Source organism: Suncus etruscus, chromosome 19, assembly GCF_024139225.1.
Source record: "Suncus etruscus isolate mSunEtr1 chromosome 19, mSunEtr1.pri.cur, whole genome shotgun sequence".
Classification (NCBI taxonomy): Eukaryota; Metazoa; Chordata; class Mammalia; order Eulipotyphla; family Soricidae; genus Suncus; species Suncus etruscus.
In genome coordinates, this window is record NC_064866.1 from 17098130 (window position 1) to 17116458 (window position 18329).

Sequence of the window (18329 nt, forward strand, 5' to 3'; positions counted from 1 at the left end):
ATAATACAGTTGGGTTTTTCTTACTTTCATAATTGCAAAATTGTTGATGATTGAGTTTCAGTCATGCAGTGCCCCAGTTTCCCTTCCACCCTCCTGACTGCCTGCCTTTGGGACAGAAAATTTTTCTCTTTTCTCTCTCTCTCCACATCCCTCCCTTCCTCCCTTTCTTCCTCCCTCCCTTTCTCTCCTCTCCCTCGCCTCTCCCTCTCCTCTCTCTCCTTTCTATTTCTCTCCCCCATACTTTCTTTTTCCTTTTTCACACTAAGGTTTGCAATATTGTTGCAAATAGGGTATCACACTTATCACTTTATCTCCTTTCAGCAAGTAGTTTTTGTCCAGAGTGGTCATTTCCAATTATCATTGTCATTGTGGTCCCTTTTCTACTCTAACTGCACACTCTTGCTATTTGTGGCAAGCATACAGCCATGGACTGGTTCTCCTAACCCTTGTCTCTATTCTCTCTGGATAATACCATACTATCCTTTATTTTATATCCCAAAAATATTGCTCTTTTTTATTATCATATTTTTTAAATTTATTTGAGGAATAGATCACACCTGACAGCTGTCAGGGGTTACTCCTATCTCTGCACTCAGATATCACTCCTGGCAGACTAAGGACACCATATGGAATGCTGGGAGTCCAACCAGAGTCCTCGTGAGGTTGGCTGAGTGCAAGGCAAATAGACTGTGCTATTGCTCTGGCCCCAAATATTGTTCATTTTTATCTATTTTTCTTCATCTTCCTTATTGCTGTCTTTTAATAAGTGCATTTCTGAATAAAAGTCTTTTTCGTTCTTTTTTTCTTTTGGACCCACACCTGATGTGTTCAGAGGTTACTCCTGGCTCTTCCCTCAGGGGTGATTCCTGGTGGTACTCTGGTGACCATTAGGGAAGCCAGGGATCAAACTCACTTGGGTTGGCCAAGTGCAAACCCAACACCCTATCTGTTGTTTTATCCCTCTAGCCCCAATTTAAGTCATTTTTGTTTATAATAATGAAAGTAGAAGATTCCAGATTCTAAAGCACATTTTGAAGAATACAATTAGAAGTAGTAATTTCAGAGTTATAAGTTATCACTGGGTTATAAGATGCATGAGAGAAAAGATATCTCCGTAGAAATAAGCCAAGAATCTTTGAGAAATGTTTATAATAATGAATGATATAAAATGTTTATAGAGCCAAATTTTTTTCACTTATTTGCTTATAAGCCTGGGTCTCACTGGGGATTTTCAGCTAAATAGGCTGCAGTTCAGTCACTCAGGCCTGGACATGCTGGAGATTACTCTGGAGCTGCCCCAGTGGTACTGGGGGCCTCCAAGGATGTCCCCCTGAGGTGCTGGGAATTAAACATTGGTTGAGTGAATGTTACACTTGTGCCCTGGCCACTGTATTCTCTCCCAGTAACATTGTACTTTAACATGGCAATTTTGCTTTAACCAGTTTAAACAACACTCTTCCCCACACAGAGATATTAACAGGTACCTCAAAATAACATTAAAATGCTAATTCATAGGCCCTACCATAAAGTTTCATATTCAGAACTAGAATCTGCATTTTTACAATCTGTTATTTTAATTCTGGAAGCAAGGTTCAGAAGAAATCTTGAAAGATATTGCTTGCATGAGAGCAATCATACTTTTAAACCGGAGTGGTAAATAAACTTTGACTTAACTATGTGGTTAAATGATGGTTCCCCAAGCCTTCCAGGAGTGATTTTTGAGCTCAGAGCAAGAGTAACCCCTGAGCTTTGCCAGGTGTGGACCACAAAATAAATAAATAAATAAATAAATAAATAAATAAATAAATAAATAAATAAATAAATAATAAATATATCTAAAAAAAGAAAATAAAATTTGGAATGAGAAAGCAAAAGCTAAAAAAGAAAATGGAATTCTGAGATAGGTAATTTCTGAATTGATTATATCAAAGCTAAATTATTTAAATTCATGGTTGGTCTTATATACTAAAAATAGAAGTGTTTTGTATCCTATTACATACTAATTATACAGGTTTTTATTATTTAAATTTATTTGTAAATAGAAAAATTGAGTACTATGCATACTATTGAATTACCTTTCTAAATAATGCTGTAGAGTGACAGAATAATAATGTGATATTAGTTATCTTAATTTCTATTTTATCTTAGATTCAGCTTTATTAAGCAGAACCAATAATCACTTTTATTCAGAATAGTAAGGACTCAATGTAAAAGTTCTTTTTTCCCAAAATGTGAATTTTACCTCTGAGCCTGTCTTTCTAAATAATTAAACTGGTTACACTTGGAGTCATCTATAATACAGTTTTAACAATTACTACGGAAATATAAATTATCTAGTTGTTAAGTATCATCATTCTATATGTTTGATACAAAATCTATTTTTATGTCTTTATTTCTTTTAATTAAATTTTCAGATTAGCCAATTTAGGAAAAATTAAATTATCACTCTTAATGTGTTCCATCCTTAAAATTTAGATGCATAACCTTTTCTTTCAAAATTTGCACCCTTTTGTATTTCCTAGTCTGAAGATAAGCAGTAAGAGTAAAAAAATAGAAAGATTTGGGGCCAGAGAGATAGCATGGAGGTAAGATGTTTGCCTTTCATGCAGAAGGTCATTGGTTCAAATCCCGGCATCCCATATAGTCCCCCATGCCTGCCAGGAGTGATTTCTGAGCATGGAGCCAGAAGTAACCTCTGTGCTGTGCCAGGTGCGAGCCCCCCAAAAAATAAGAAGTATTTATCTCCAATAATTCCATGAAAATAGATTTACAATATTATTCTTTACATCATTAATATAAGAAAATTTTAGGAGCCAGAGCAATAGCACAGAGGTAGAGCATTTGCCTTATACTAGGCTGATCCATGACCGACCTTGGTTCGATCCCCTGCATGCCATATGATCTCCTGAGCCAGAAGTGATTTCTAAGTGCATAGCCAGGGGTAACCCCTGAGCTTTACAGTGTGTGGCCCAAAAAGCAAAAAAAAAAAAAAAAAAAAAAAAAAAAAAGAAAAAGAAAAAGAAAGAAAATTTTATATTAATCAATATTTTAGCTTAATGTAAATACTTAGGCAGCAATCAAAAAAAATTTTTTTGGGGTTTTTGGTTTTTGGGCAACACCCGGCGGTGCTCAGGGGTTACTCCTGGCTGTCTGCTCAGAAATAGCTCCTGGCAGGCACGGGGGACCATATGGGACACCGGGATTTGAACCAACCACCTTTGGTCCTGGATCGGCTGCTTGCAAGGCAAACGCCACTGTGCTATCTCTCCGGGCCCTCAAAATTTATTTTTTATCCCAATGATTGATTAAAAAAATTAGAAGTTGAATAGGGGAAAGATTGATGTCAGTTAAATTGTTGGTAATTTAGTTCAGAGAGATTAAGATTTTCCCAATTTTTTTCAAGTAGCATCAAATAATTTGTTTATGATTTGATTGTTCACAGAACATTTTCTTCTGCATTCTTTCATAGAGGACCATGCCATTTCTCCCTGAGGAACATTTTCATAATGTCACGCAATTTTAGAGATAAAAATGAAATTTGCACTGAAGGGACTTGGTGTCAGAGAAATTAACTCACATCTAAGCCTAGCTTGCATCCAGCTCCTTGATGCTTTTTCCGAGGCAAAGCTTATGCTCTTTCCTGCAGCATCAGAGTCTTGACAGTCAGAACACATCCCAAAGACTCTAGATGCCAGAGAAAAGAGGAAGAAGGTCAAAGCAGTTCAAAACATGGGGGTTGAAGTTCACCTCAAATACAAACTTTATCAGCTTTGTATTATTGTCTGGGGAGCAGCATGCAACAATGGCTTAGAATTCAAGGAAAGTCCTTTTCTTTCAGCTCTTGTCATGGGCACGATAGGTGGCCCCTGTTGCTTTTGAGTAATAATTCCATTTCATCTCTACCTGATTAAGTCTAACTTTCTTCTCTAAAAACTGTGCTGAAATCAACTCAGGCTGTATTTTCAAAGACTCGAGGCTAGAAAGCAAGCAGACCTGTTCAAGGATGCAAACATGAATTCAAATCTATTTCTAAAAAAAAAAAAATTGCAGTGCCAGGAATTGAACCAGGTCTCCTGCAGGCAAGCTGTGCAAGTCTAATATCTCCAGTGTTTGGCCTATAATTAATAATGATAATATTTATTAGGATAGTAATCAATGAATCCTGGCACTGTACTCTGCAATGAGGTTATGAGAAAAAGAGACTCTGATCTTATAATACTCTCTGGTTCGAGAGAAAGGCATGAACAATGCAATACAATAATAATTTTAACAAAAACCAAATCCAGCTGTGGGAGTGTAGCAGAATATTCATTAAACAAATCCTGCAAAAATATTTTGAAATTATTGTCTCACTGCAAATCATTTTCACATACCCCTAGTCATGGACAGTCTGCATGAGTGCAAGCATATATGTAGCATAAAGCTTTATTCTTTTGGATTTTCTACCTATTAGGGAGGGAGAGTCTTCTAGTGTTTTTCTAGAATGAAGCTCTGGGTATAACTCCTGTGATACTTGACCAATCACGAATAATTCAGTGTTAAAGAATGTCTGAGGATGTGCTGCCACTGGGACCCCATGATGCTTAGGGACTATGAGAGCCTCATTTGACTGTTCTGAAAGATGTTGCATGCACAGATGCTTTGGAGACCATGAAATTCTGGAGTTCAAAGTCAATAGGGTTTATAAGGCTAGTGTGTACTGTTGCACTACTCCCTGATTCCTAGATTCTACTTGTTTTGTGAACAAAATGAAGCTACAAAGTATATTCAAAACTTAAATCACTGAGAATGGCAATTAATATCAATTTGACAAGGGTCTGGAATGATAGTACAGTGGGTAAGGCACTAGCCTTATACATACAGACCTGGATTCTATCCTTGGCATCCCATATGGTCCCCTCAACACCTCCAGGAGAAACTCCTGAACAGAGATCCAAGAATAAACCCTAGGCATCACTGTATGTGGCCCAAAAGCAAATAAACAAAAAACAACAACAAAAATCCTCATTGACTCGAATTGGAACATGTCATTGTATACAAATAATATCTGACTATATAAATTTATAGGGATCTTGACAAGCCATAGTGATGATGACGCTCTTAGCATACTGGGTAAATTAATTAAAAATATGCTTTCAATTTTAACTGAACAGATGTTTTGTTTCTAAGTAATAAACCATCTCTTAAAACATTAGAATCACTAGAATGCTGAAACTACTCAAAAATTTTCCAGGCTAGTAGTCATTTTAAAACACTAAAATAACTAGTAAAATAAAGATTTTTATGTCAATATGACCAGCAGCTATAAATTTCTTTGTTGAAAATTATGGTTGGGGCCAGAGTGATAGCGCAAAGGTAGGGTATTTGTCTTGCACATGGTTGATCCAGGACAAACCTTGGTTCAATCCCCAGAGTCCCATATAATCCCCCAAGACAGGAATGATTTCTGAGCTCATACCCAGAAGTAACCCCTGAGTGTCATGAAACAAAACAAAATAAAAAAAAGGAAAATTATGGTCATCCAAATATCTATGCTTTTTACTGTGTTTTTATGGGTCAACAAATAGTATATGTTGAATAAAATTCCATCTAGAGACAACTTGGTTATTATATTAATGCAAGGGTCCAAAAAGTTAACACTAGTTGTGCCTTGTAATGCTAGAGACACCTTCAGCCCTCCTGGACATGCTGGTAGCTTTTAGGGTCACAGCTTTAGTGTTCAAGGAAACCAGTAGTGCTCTTCACATAATGTTCATGATCCCCAAGTCTACACCCAGCAATTTCTCTGACTCCATGCAGTGTCAAGAACTGTATTATTATTTTTTTTTTTGAGAGAAGCATACCCAACTGTGTTCAAATTTACTCCTGGAGCTGCACTCTGAGATCAAGCCGGTGGTTTGGTGGTTCTATATATGGTGATAAGGACTTAACCTGGATCAACTATATGCAAAGCAATGCCCTACTTGTACTATTACTATGGCCCCAGTGCAAAGAATTGAACCCATGCTGGGTACATGCTTGGCATGTGCCCCCACTGCTGTGCTTTCTCCCAAATCCAAAATGTCTTGTGTTTATTTACTTAAGGAAAAAAATAAAGCTCCGAGCAGAAGCAGTGGCTCAGTGATAGGGCGTTTGCCTTGCATGTGGCTGATCTGGGACAGACTTTGGTTTAATTCCTGGTCCCCAAGCCAGGAGCGATTTCTGAACGCATAGCCTGTAGTAATCTCTGAATGTCACCAAGTGTGTCTCCCCCCCCCAAAAAAAACCAAAAAACAACAACAACAACAACAACAAAGTTTCTCTGCACAGCTACCAGAGTTCTAGTTTTCACCATACTATGAAAATGGTCTCCTCTACCTTCCCATTTACTATTCCTTCTCTTTCCTTTTAGGAATAACCATATAAAAACAGTTGTGTAAACTTCCTCCGGGGAGTCCCTAATATAACTCTGCACCTAACTTGCAGAAACAGCAAGAACTTGATCTAAGGGCAGGTTGCCCTACCTCATCACCTAACGGTGAGATGAAATCAGAAGACACACCGTCTTTAGAATTGTGCAAAAACCAAGATTACTAACTACAGAAGACTGACTACAACAATCATGATTCAGTAGAACTTTTAAAACCATAAAGACTCTATTCTATACTTGGTCTTAGGATCTGTGCAAAAACCAAGATCTTTAATTAAAGAGGACTGACTTTGACCACCACAACTGAACAGACTGTTTCCAGACACCATGTAAAGATATGGGGGTTAGACAATGAACATACTGGCACCTATAGTTGATTCCATGACAGTAAGTTTCAAGGATGGAGACACCCTGTATCTTGTAGACCAAGGAAATTTCCTCTTTAATTTCCCCAGTACTTACTGTTCCTATGCAAAACAAAACAAAAACCTTGCCACATGCTAGCCCCACTTTCCTTTCCTTTTTTTTTTTTTGTTTGTTTTGTTTTTTTTCTGTTTTGTTTCTTCTTTTAAATGTATTCTTATAGATTCTAGACAGGAATTCCTCCCTGCTTTCTTTCTTTTTTCAACAGAACCATAGAATATGAATCAGCTTTTTCTGGCTTATAAATTGAAAAATAAGAAGTGGAGGGTGTCAGAGGCAAGAAGTCCCACAAGCATTGAGTAGAAATAAAAAGTGATCATACCTAAATACCCAATCCAAAATCAAAGACAACAGAACCAAAAGACCCAAACTTACAACAAGCTATACACAAAAATGACCTGTTACACTAAGTTCACAGGGCTATGGGTGGAGGTATGGGGTTCATGCTGAGAGCAGGGGCAGAGGGAGTCAACACTGGTGGTGAGAATTGCCCTAATTCACTGTCACTATATAACTTAAATATAACTGTGAAAGGCATATAATTAACATTGGTCTCAATAAAATTTATAAAAGAACATTTGTGTAGATTTGTTACTGATAAGTCATTGCACCATTTTTTATATAGAGATAGCATCATATGTTACTACACTACTTCTGTGTAAATGCAAGCAGAGACAATGTGAAGATTGTAAGTATTCTCCTGAGCTATTGTCTTATTTACAGATTATAATACAATTATGTTTTCCACTGATTAATATTCTGACATCTTAGTTTATCATGTTATTTGCCCTTTCATGCTCATTTCCCCTTAGATATGGCATGACTTATTTTCTTTAGTATTATTTTCTTGTTAGGGCTTTATTTTCTTTGAGTGACAGAATACTTTCATTGTTATTATTATGAGAATTTTAAGTATTTACCTAATTGCCCTTCAGACAACATTGGAAGACAATGCATTTAAACTAATGGAATAATGGATGAATAAAAGAGATTTAGTGAATAATTATGTTATTTATGGAAGTCTTGTTAACTGTTTTCTTCCTACCTTCACAAATTTTTCTTTTAAGTTACTAATTTTTATAACATTATTTTTCAAACCAAGCACTGTTTAGCTTATTTTTCCTTATTTAAAAGTGTATTTCATGAGCACTGAAGCACTATTCAGAACCTATAAATTTAAGAACATTTTATTGTGTTTATGGTTTATAATAAACAAATCACACAGTAGCTTTGTATCTTAGCCATATGTTTCTATGTATTTTTATTAATTTTAGGGAGTTGAGTTATTTCCAGTGCTTACTACTGGCTCTGTACTCAGTGATCACTCCTAGAGGTGCTTAAAGAACCATATGCTATACCAGCAGTCAAACCTGGACTACCCACCTCAAAACTAGTGAGGGAAGGAGGTGCAGATATTACTTTTTTATATCTGTTAAAGATTGGCAGGCTAGGGACCAGAAAGATAGCACAGCAGTACGGCTTTTGCCCTGCACACAGATGGTGGTTCAAATCCCAGCATCCCATATGGTCCCCTGTGCCTGCCAGGAGTGATTTTTGGGCATAGAGCTAGGAGTAATCCCTGTGCACCCCCAGGTGTAAGCCCCTAAACAAAACAAAACAAACAAACAAACAAAAAATATCTGCTAAATAAGTTTGAGATCTCTAGTTTTACAAGACAGATCTAGTTGGTATATTAATATGAATAAAATGCACTCATATATAGCAAAGAAACATATATATTCATTCCCTCAAGAACAAGCCTAATAGATCATTCAATCTAATAGACAATATTGTTATTTCTGTTTAGATTTTTGATGAACCTGATTCTTTTCCAAAAAATTCATTTTATTAGCCTTTATGTTGGATTGGCTTAGAAAGAAAGAAAGAAAGAAAGAAAGAAAGAAAGAAAGAAAGAAAGAAAGAAAGAAAGAAAGAAAGAAAGAAAGAAAGAAAGAAAGAAAGAAAGAAAGAAAGAAAGAAAAGAAAGAGAAAGAAAGAAAGAAAGAAAGAAAGAAAGAAAGAAAGAAAGAAAGAAAGAAAGAAAGAAAGAAAGAAAGAAAGAAAGAAAGAAAGAAAGAAAGAAAGAAAGAAAGAAAGAAAAATAAAAAGAAAGGAAGTACAGAAGAAAAGAAGGAAGGAACAAAGAAAAAAGAAGAAAGAGAGAGAAAGGAAGAAAGAACAGATAAAAAGAGAAAGAAAACAAGAAAAAGAAAAGTAAAGAAGAGAAAGAAACAAAGGAAAGAAAGAAAGATAAAAAGAAAGAAGAGAAACAGAAAGAAAAGAGTGAGACAGGTAGAGAGAGTAGAGAAAGGAAAAGGAGAGAGAAAGAGAGAGAGACAGAGAGAGTGTCTGCTCTGAGGCAGGCCAAAAGAAAGACAAAAGAAACACTGGGGGCATTGGTACTGGGAAAGTGCACTGGTATCCTTGGGTTTTATATGCAATTCAATCATCAACAATTTTGTATCTATGGAAAAAAGAAACAGCCACATGCATTATGAACAACTTTGAAACCACAGTGTTTAAATAAAGTCATTTAAAAACAGAGAAACAAGATGGAATAAAGTGTTCTATGAGATTGAACACTGTGAAGAAAAGTAATTTTGAAGTGCAATTTAATACTAAAATTGAGAAATGACTACAAAACTAGAGTTGTTTGTGGAAACTCAGGAGCACATAGTCAGAATTGACTGGTTCACTGTTTTCATTTGAGGATGGAGTCACACCCAACAGAGCTCACTAATTTACTCCTGGCTCTATGCAAAGGAATCACTCTAGGTGGTGTTAGAGGGTTCTTATGGGAAGCCATTGATCAAATCCAGTTCCACAAGGTGGAAACAAATGCCTTACCTGCTGTACTTTTGTTCCAGCCCCCACTATTCTCCTACTGTCTATTCACATTGTTCCTTTCCTGTAAAAATGACAATGATGTCTCCGAATATATTGCCACTTTCAAAGTGTCTTGCTAGAATCTTGGCAAAATGGAGAACAATTCTGGTACTTGGAGTTAATGTTTCTTGAATCTTTCCTGCCAGAGATCTCATTAAGTAGAAAGCCTCAATAGAGTAATATGAAAAAAAAAAAAAAGCAATTTACTTTTGTTCTTTTAAACAGAAGTGTGATTCACAATAAGTATATTTTTGTAAATAGTATTTTTGGAAGTTCTGTGATTTTCAGGAATTTTATTTTAGTGTTGTGATTGTATGTTTCTTTATCCACTGTGACCAGTAATGTCATTCTGTCATCTATCATTCCTTTTCAGATAAAATGGGTTATAAATAAATGTGTATTACTATTTCATAGTTTACAGAACACTAAGCAAAAACTGTCTTTTTCTGAGGGAAATATTTATTTATTATGTTCTCACATAAAAATACTTTAAAATGTGATGGTACTTTTTTTTTAAAAGCAACAATATTATTTTTATTTTAAACACTATATTATTGCAGTTATCTATAAAATTGTGATTCTTTTGCAAGAATCTTCTTTTGAAAGACTCTTTATAGGAATAGGGTTCATATTATCATAATTCTATGCACTTTTGTACAGCTTGCTGAAGCTAACACAGCTTCAAATTTACAAATATTTGATTAACTTATTGAAACAAATCAATCTCTTTCCTTTTTGTACAAAGAAAACCCTGCTACACTTATTTTTATAAGTATGTCTTTTATTTGTCTTAGTCTTATGTTCAACTCAGTAAAACTAAAAGAAGATCAGCCTTTCCACCCCCCTATTTTCTATCCCCCCAGTGCATATGTATTCTCATTTGTTCTTGCTTAAATCACAGAACTATTTTCCTGCTTACTTGACATGAGTCAAATGACATTATCCAACTCTAACTGACTTTTGTCCTAGAATGAACTTTTCACAAGAAAATCTTATTAATGTCATATTCCTGTCTAGAATTCTTCAATGCCTGCTATTCACTCTGAATCTGTAATTATTATTATTCTGTTTTCTAGGAATGGTTGATTTTGGTAATGGGACCACACCAGGAAATGCACAAGAGATAATTCCATCTTAAGACTCAAGGGTACCTTCCTTGATGTGTTCAGGGACCATGTAGTGCTAGGAATTAAATTCAGAGTTTCAACAGGAAGCATGTTCTACAGCTCCTTGAAATACCTTCCTGGCCTTCTTCAAAATTACTTTAGAGACTTCATTCTTGGGCTGAATGACAAGTCATCAATTTTTTATTCCCTACAATATCCTCACCTATTATATGTGAAAAAACTCCCTAAAGGCCAGAGTAATAGCACAGTAGGCAGGGCTTTTACCTTCCACACCACTAACCTTAGTTTGACCCATGGCATCCCATATGATCCCCAGACCTGCCAGGAGTGACTTTGGAGCAAGGAGTAACACATGAGAGGAGGAGGAGGAAGACGAGAAGAAGAAGAAGAAGAAGAAGAAGAAGAAGAAGAAGAAGAAGAAGAAGAAGAAGAAGAAGAAGAAGAAGAAGAAGAAGAAGAAGAAGAAGAAGAAGAAGAAGAAGAAGAAGAAGAAGAAGAAGAAGAAGAAGAAGAAGAAGAAAGGAAAAAAGAAAAACACTACCTAGGAATTCAGTCATCACATAGTGCCTAAATTACACACCCACCTACGTAGAAAGTATAAGACTGCAAATACAATCTCTGGTTCTAACCTTATGTGACAAGCATGATCTCAATGGTTCTGCTCTTTGGAAGATATAGAGTCACAAAGTGTAATCATTGTAAAACACACAATCAGGTGTGTGCTAACACCATAACAGAAATGTGTGACGTGACCAGAAATGTTCTGCAAATACTTAGATCAGTAGTGTACCCCATAATAAGACATTTTTCAATACTGAAGCTGAGAGTGCAGTGCTTTTTTGAATCCTGGTGAATACCACTATAAAATGTGCCAACATCACAACCAGGCCTGGGTGTTGACCTCATAATCACATTAACAAAACAATAGCAAAGGGGAAAGAAAGGGGAAAGTAGATAATATCTCTGTGCTTCTACACACAGTTTTATATAAAAAAAAACAAAACCCTCATGAATGGACAAATTAAAATGGCTATTGTAATGCAAATTTTACAAAAATGTAGGCATGTGAGTTTGTTCATAAATATTTTAGCTGTGTAAAAAATGAAACAATGCTCTAGAAAGATATTTTATATGTGTACCTACATGTAAAATTTGAACTATTTTTTTTAAAAAAGACTGAAAATTATGTACAAGGGGCCAGAGAGATAGCACAGGGAAGAGACCATTTTACTTTGCAGACAACTGACTCCAAGCTTGATCCCAGCATTCCAAATGGTACATGGAGCCTGCCAGGAGTAATTTCTGAGCACAGAGCCAAGAGTAACACCTGAGCGATTCTAAGTGTGCCATACCCTCAAAAAATATGGACCACTCAACTTCAATGTGAGAAGTTGTCCTTTAAAGTATTCTCAATCTCTTCCATGAAGTTTGATACTTTGATTTAAGTAGAGGTCACAATTTACATATCTCTATATGCATATGACTGATTTGAGATTTGTTTGAATGAACATAGGAGGATCTAGGCAACCAATGACTGAACTCAAATATCATCAAATCAACAATCATGACCAATTTTCAAAATTTACATGAAAAAAAATGCTCTCATCTTTTTTTTTTTAATTTGTTCTGTGCTTATTCATTTAACAAATGTGTGGTGTGCTAAGTCTTGTTTAAGTATTGTGTTCCTGGTAATACCAGAGCATGAAAATACTCCCATCCTATCAGCTGATCTGTCACAATAATCTATTTTCCGTTAGAACCACCTAGTTTATGGGGCCGGAGCAGTAGCGAAAGCAGTAAGGCATCTGCCTTGCACATGCTAGCCTAGAACTGACTGAGGTTTGATGCCCTCGCATCCCATATGGTCCCCCAAATCAGGAGCGATTTCTGAGCCCATAGCCAGGTGTAACCCTAGAGCATAATAAAAAAAGAGAACTATCTAGTTTAGTTATTATTTCTAGCACTCGGATTTCATACAAATTGAAATTGGCTATACTAGAGACTCATCATTATCTTTATTAAAACACATGCATTGGTGCTGTAGAAATGTGGAATATGTATGTGTATATATATATATATATATATATATATATATATATATATATATATATATATATATATATATAAAATTACTGGACCCAAAAAATAATCAAACTTAAAAAATGTTTCTATTTAGGAAGCAAACTGAGGATCTCATTGGTAGGTAAAAATTTACATTGGTGGTGTAATTGGTGATGGAACATTATGTGCCTGAGATCTCTAATGGATATTTGTAAATCATGGTGCCTAAATTTAAAACAATTTTAAAAAAATATATATCCAGGTTATCCAACCTGACTGAATACTCTTCCTAAAGTTATCATATATTCTGAATTTAAAACAGTTGATTTTATGTTCTAGGACACTGCTTCTTATCATATGGAACCCATTTATATTTATTTCCTGTTCCTGGAGATCATTCCAGATCTAGTATGGAGTCTCAAATCATAAGTGCCCTATTATTTAAAATAGAAATAGGGCAGAAGTGATAGCACAGTGGTAGGACATTAGCTTTGCAAGTGGTTAACCCAGTAGGACACAGGTTCGATCTCCAGCAACACATATGGTCCCCCTAGCCAGAAGTGATTTAGAAGTAAAGAGCCAGGAGTAACTCCTAAGAGCTTCTGGGTGTGACCCCAAACCAAAACAAAACAAACAAAAAATCTTATTAATAAATTTAGGGATAATTACTTACAAAGCTGTTGACAATAAAGTAAGACATACATTACTCAACCTCCAATTCCACTACTACTGTTTGCATTCCTCCAACAGTGACACCGAATTTGAACACACACTGTAGCCTGTGTCCTTGAGAGAAACACTTTTAAGTTTTATTTTTGTAAACTGGGTCCCATGCTTTTGCACTTGCTCAAGATAACATATAAAATTGATCATTTTTAGCCAGATTTTAAAGTTTCTATGCTTTTAACTCCATAGTGCAGAATTAACCTGAAATATTTATTTCTGTATTTTGAAGTGGATTTTTTTCTGCCCACTTTGAAAATCTCAATAATTCTAACTAAATAGAATAATGAAATAGGAAGACTCCTTCCTATGTCTTAACTTTTAGAATTAAGTGAGATATAAAAGTATCTTAGTTAATATCACTAAATAACTATATAGCATATTAAAGTGACTGTGTAAGTTATCTGCATTTTATAGGGATGAAAGAAACATTTGAGTTGACTAAGATTCGCAAATATATATATTTTGGAATTGAAAGGTACTTTTATATATTGACAACTTTTTTTTGTTTTGTTTTTTTTGGCCATACCCCATTGATGGTTAGGGGTTACTCCTGGCAATGTGCTCAGAAATTGCTCCTGGCATTGGGGACCATATGGGATGCCAGGGAATCAAACTGTGGTCCCACCTAGGTCAGACACATGCAAGGGAAAAATCCCTACCACTCCGCCACCACTCCAGCCCCTGTAATGACAATTTTTTAAAATATTCAATGTATCTGATATGGTTAGTTAAAATGAGTAAGCCCATGCTTAAAATATTTTCACTATCAGTATATTTTTTAAATCCTGTTTGACAATTGAAGCCTCCGCTTCTCAATATTTTATCTTTCTATAGTATTATACACATTTCAAGACCAAGACCAGATTATGATACATACATGCAATCAAAGTATTACATTTTCACAAGAAATTTTTAATGATAAAATATATTAGATTAAGTAAAATAAAAATAAATGATTGTATTTAAAAATGTTCTATGTAATGATATATTATGTATATATGAAGGCTGAAAGTAAGAGTCTAGGGATAAATGCTAAAATACATCTTCATAAGTATGAAAGTGATCCTCAGTAACATCCTTTTCTCAATAAAACTGTATAAATATATGTTTACAAATAAAAGTTTATAGCTGTAAATGTTTTGGAAAAATAGAAAAATTTTCACCAAAATCTATGAATGTCATGGTGATTTTACATGGATATGTTTACAAAATCTGGGAGATAATAAACTGATCAGTAAACAGTAACGAAGAAATATAGTTCTCACACAGACAGCAGACCCTCCTCTGAAAAGCAAATAAACTTCATTTCTTTGGGTTCCAAAATTCCACTTACAGTTTTAAAAATACAATGCGGGGAAGATGGCATTTTAAATAACCAAGAAATTATGTTATTAACCTTTGAAAATAGAAAGTCGGGTTATCAAAATAAATTATTTTAGGTTACTTTTGGTGGAAAGAAAATTTACTAATCATTAAGAGTAATTTTAAGAGAATTAACTCTTTGCCACTTGTAATTCTTTTGAATGCACAACATATATTTTTAAACAAAATGATGAATTATAAAATAGTTATCTCCTGTCTCGTAGGGTATTCTGAGTCTCATATCATTGTATTTATAATTGTATCGAGATATTTCCCAATATTCCCACTGTTACTACCATCCACCATGTGTATTATATACATCAGAGCATCTTAAAAATTTTCAAATATACCACGAACTTTGGAAATAGTGTTTGTTTAGCACTATAAAATAAAGAGAGAAGGTTTCTTCTTGCCGACATAAAAAAATAAAATAAAAGGTGGGGGAGTCTGGGTTTCAGAACTGGCCTGAGATCCTGAGAGCTGCAGTCAACACACTAGTCTATTTACATAAGATTTGGTGTTTGCATACTAATTGGAAAACTCTGTTTAATTTGTAAAATAGAAACAACAACACCAAAAAAAATACTGTACAAAATAAATGAGTGTTCCTTAAAAAAAAAGAGAGATCCCCTGAGCCTAAATTATAGTTATTTGTTTTATTTCATTTACTTTGCTTTTGAAGGCCTTTGAAGCAGTACTCAGTTGGTTCTAGGTTCCAATTGTCAAACAGACTGGCAACTAAATGCAAAGCACCCAGAGCATGCAGAGTTGCTCTTCCCTGTGGTGCTGAGACTACCTGGGTGCATCATGCTGGTGCCCTCCAGAGTCACACCTCTTGGTGCTAAAAGGTTCCAGGATTGCAGCTTATTTTATCCATGAATTTACATTTTATCAGGAGACATTTCTGAGTGAATACCTTAGTTTTCTGTTGAAATTGAAAAGGCTTTTTAATGTCCCCAGTGACAAAGCTATGTACGCATTTCGCTTCATATCTCAAAAGAAGAAATAAGAACTAAATCCATTTATGGCCACTTAGATTTGTCCTTTGAAATGTTTTCTCTTGTTCTATATGGGGCAACATCCAGCAGTGTTTAGGGTCTACTTGCCACTATGTACTTAAGGTATACTATTGGTTTTATCTGAGGTTTGAATCTAGACCTGCTGCCTGCAAAGCAAAAAATCAGACTACTGATTTCTTTCCAGACATGATTGGCCTTTTTAAATATATATTTTTCATTTTACTTGGCAGGAGTGGAGCAGTGGCGCAAGCAGTAGGGCACTTGCCTTGCACACGCTGACCTAGGATAAACCATGGTTTGATCTCTCATGTCTCATTGTTTCATATGGTCCCCCAAGCCAGTAGCAATTTCTGAGCACATAGCCAGGAGTAACGCCTGAGCGTCACCAGGTGTAACCCCAAAAACCAAAAAAAAAAAGAAAAGAAAAAATAAATTTGGGTACAAAGTAAAACATTCAATAGCTCATGACTTGTTACTATGTAAAGCAATTATTAAATTTTATGAGAAGTAAAATTTAGTATCTAATAAATTATTTGATTTCAAACAAGTTTTACTTTTCAGTTAATGATGCTTTTCCCTCAATTTGGGGCTAATAAGATAGCCTTTAAGAGAGAAAGAAGCATACTAACCAGCTTAGCTTTAGATATTAAATGCCTTTCAAGAAAACAGAAGTGAGAGATGGAGATTTATCAGTTTCCCTGGGAGTGTTCAAAATTTAACCATTTTTCCTGTCTAGAGATTGTTACATGTAGCTTTAATCTCTTCTACTACAATGCGGCTTCATTTTCTCTTTTTTATGTCTTGGAGGGCAGAGGGCCTCCAGAGTGTAAAAGAAGTTAAAGAAAAACTAGCTCTACAACCAAGATTGGGTTGTGTTGACACAACTATAAAATAAAAGCTATTTCACTTGTTCTACAGCCCTTCAACTTTGGAAACAGTGTCCAAGAGTGGAACATTAAAAAGCAAAAATGTCTGCCTGTTTTTCAGAGAAAAAGATCATGTGTCTGTCTATCTGTGATAGATTAGGTCAATTGTGTTTCTTTCAAACGCTTTCTTTAAAAAAAAAATAGCTAAAAGAAGTTGTATATCATCATTATAATGTCAGTAACCTGTGATGCTTAAGCAATTGATTCCTATGCTCATTTTGCTTTATTAATAATCCTTTGAATATATCCTGACACATTATCCTCCTCAGACTTTTATAATGAGCATGTCAGTTCTTAAAGCAGTCTCACTGAAACGTGTACACTCATCAGGGAGAGTCTCATCGTTGGAGATTGAGATCATGGATCAGGAATCCCATTTGAGCTTTTGTAACCTTAAAACCAGAGTGAAATTGGATCACAATTACAGTAAAATACCCTGCCAGTAACTACGTGCCTCAGACTTCTTAATGGCAGCTCTTGTGCTCGAAATGATTCAGAGAAAACTGTTTAACATCAAATCTTTCTGAGTAACTTATTGAAATATTTTTGAAATTCATCATACTTTTTTTTAAAAAAATATATTTTATTCTTGGTCTGGTAGTACTCAGAGGTCTATAAGGCAACCTTTGAGAATATTTGGGAGGCCAAATATGCAGCTGATATTAAACACAGGGACTTTCACATGCCATATGTATATATATATATATATATATATATATATATATATATATATATATATATATATATATACTTCACTACTTAAATTTCATCCTTTTCCCTAGAAGTTTACTGAGCTCTTAAAGATCTGAGGACGCTTAGGAGACACAGTTATTTTCAACATACATATACCTTGATTGTTCCTTTTATGCTTTACATAATTGGATACACAATTAAAATGTTTCATCTTTTCAAATTAGGATGGATCATTCTATCATTATTTAGAAGTGCGAAAAATATTGCCAGATTTTATAAATAATTTTTGAGCATTCTCAATACTTGAGTATATAAGTTATTAAATTTATTCTGTAACTTTGTTATTTACAGTGTTATAACAAACATAACACTTTAAAAAGTAAACAAAATAGAATCATAAATTATTTAACATAGAAAATATAACATAATGATATTCTAGATAATTTACAGAGGCTATAATCTCACTTGTTATCTGAAAAAATCATACATCCTCAGATTTTTCAAAATTGATGAATTAATTATTTCTAAGTTCTATCAAATCTTAGCCAAAGCTTAATGATCTATCTGCAGAAAAACTATGAGTTGCCCACACAAAAATAATCTTCATGAACTAATTTGTGTGACATTATATTTTTTCCAAAAGATATTCAATTAATATTTGCTACAGATGTGTTTTATAGTTTTGAGTGGTTATAAG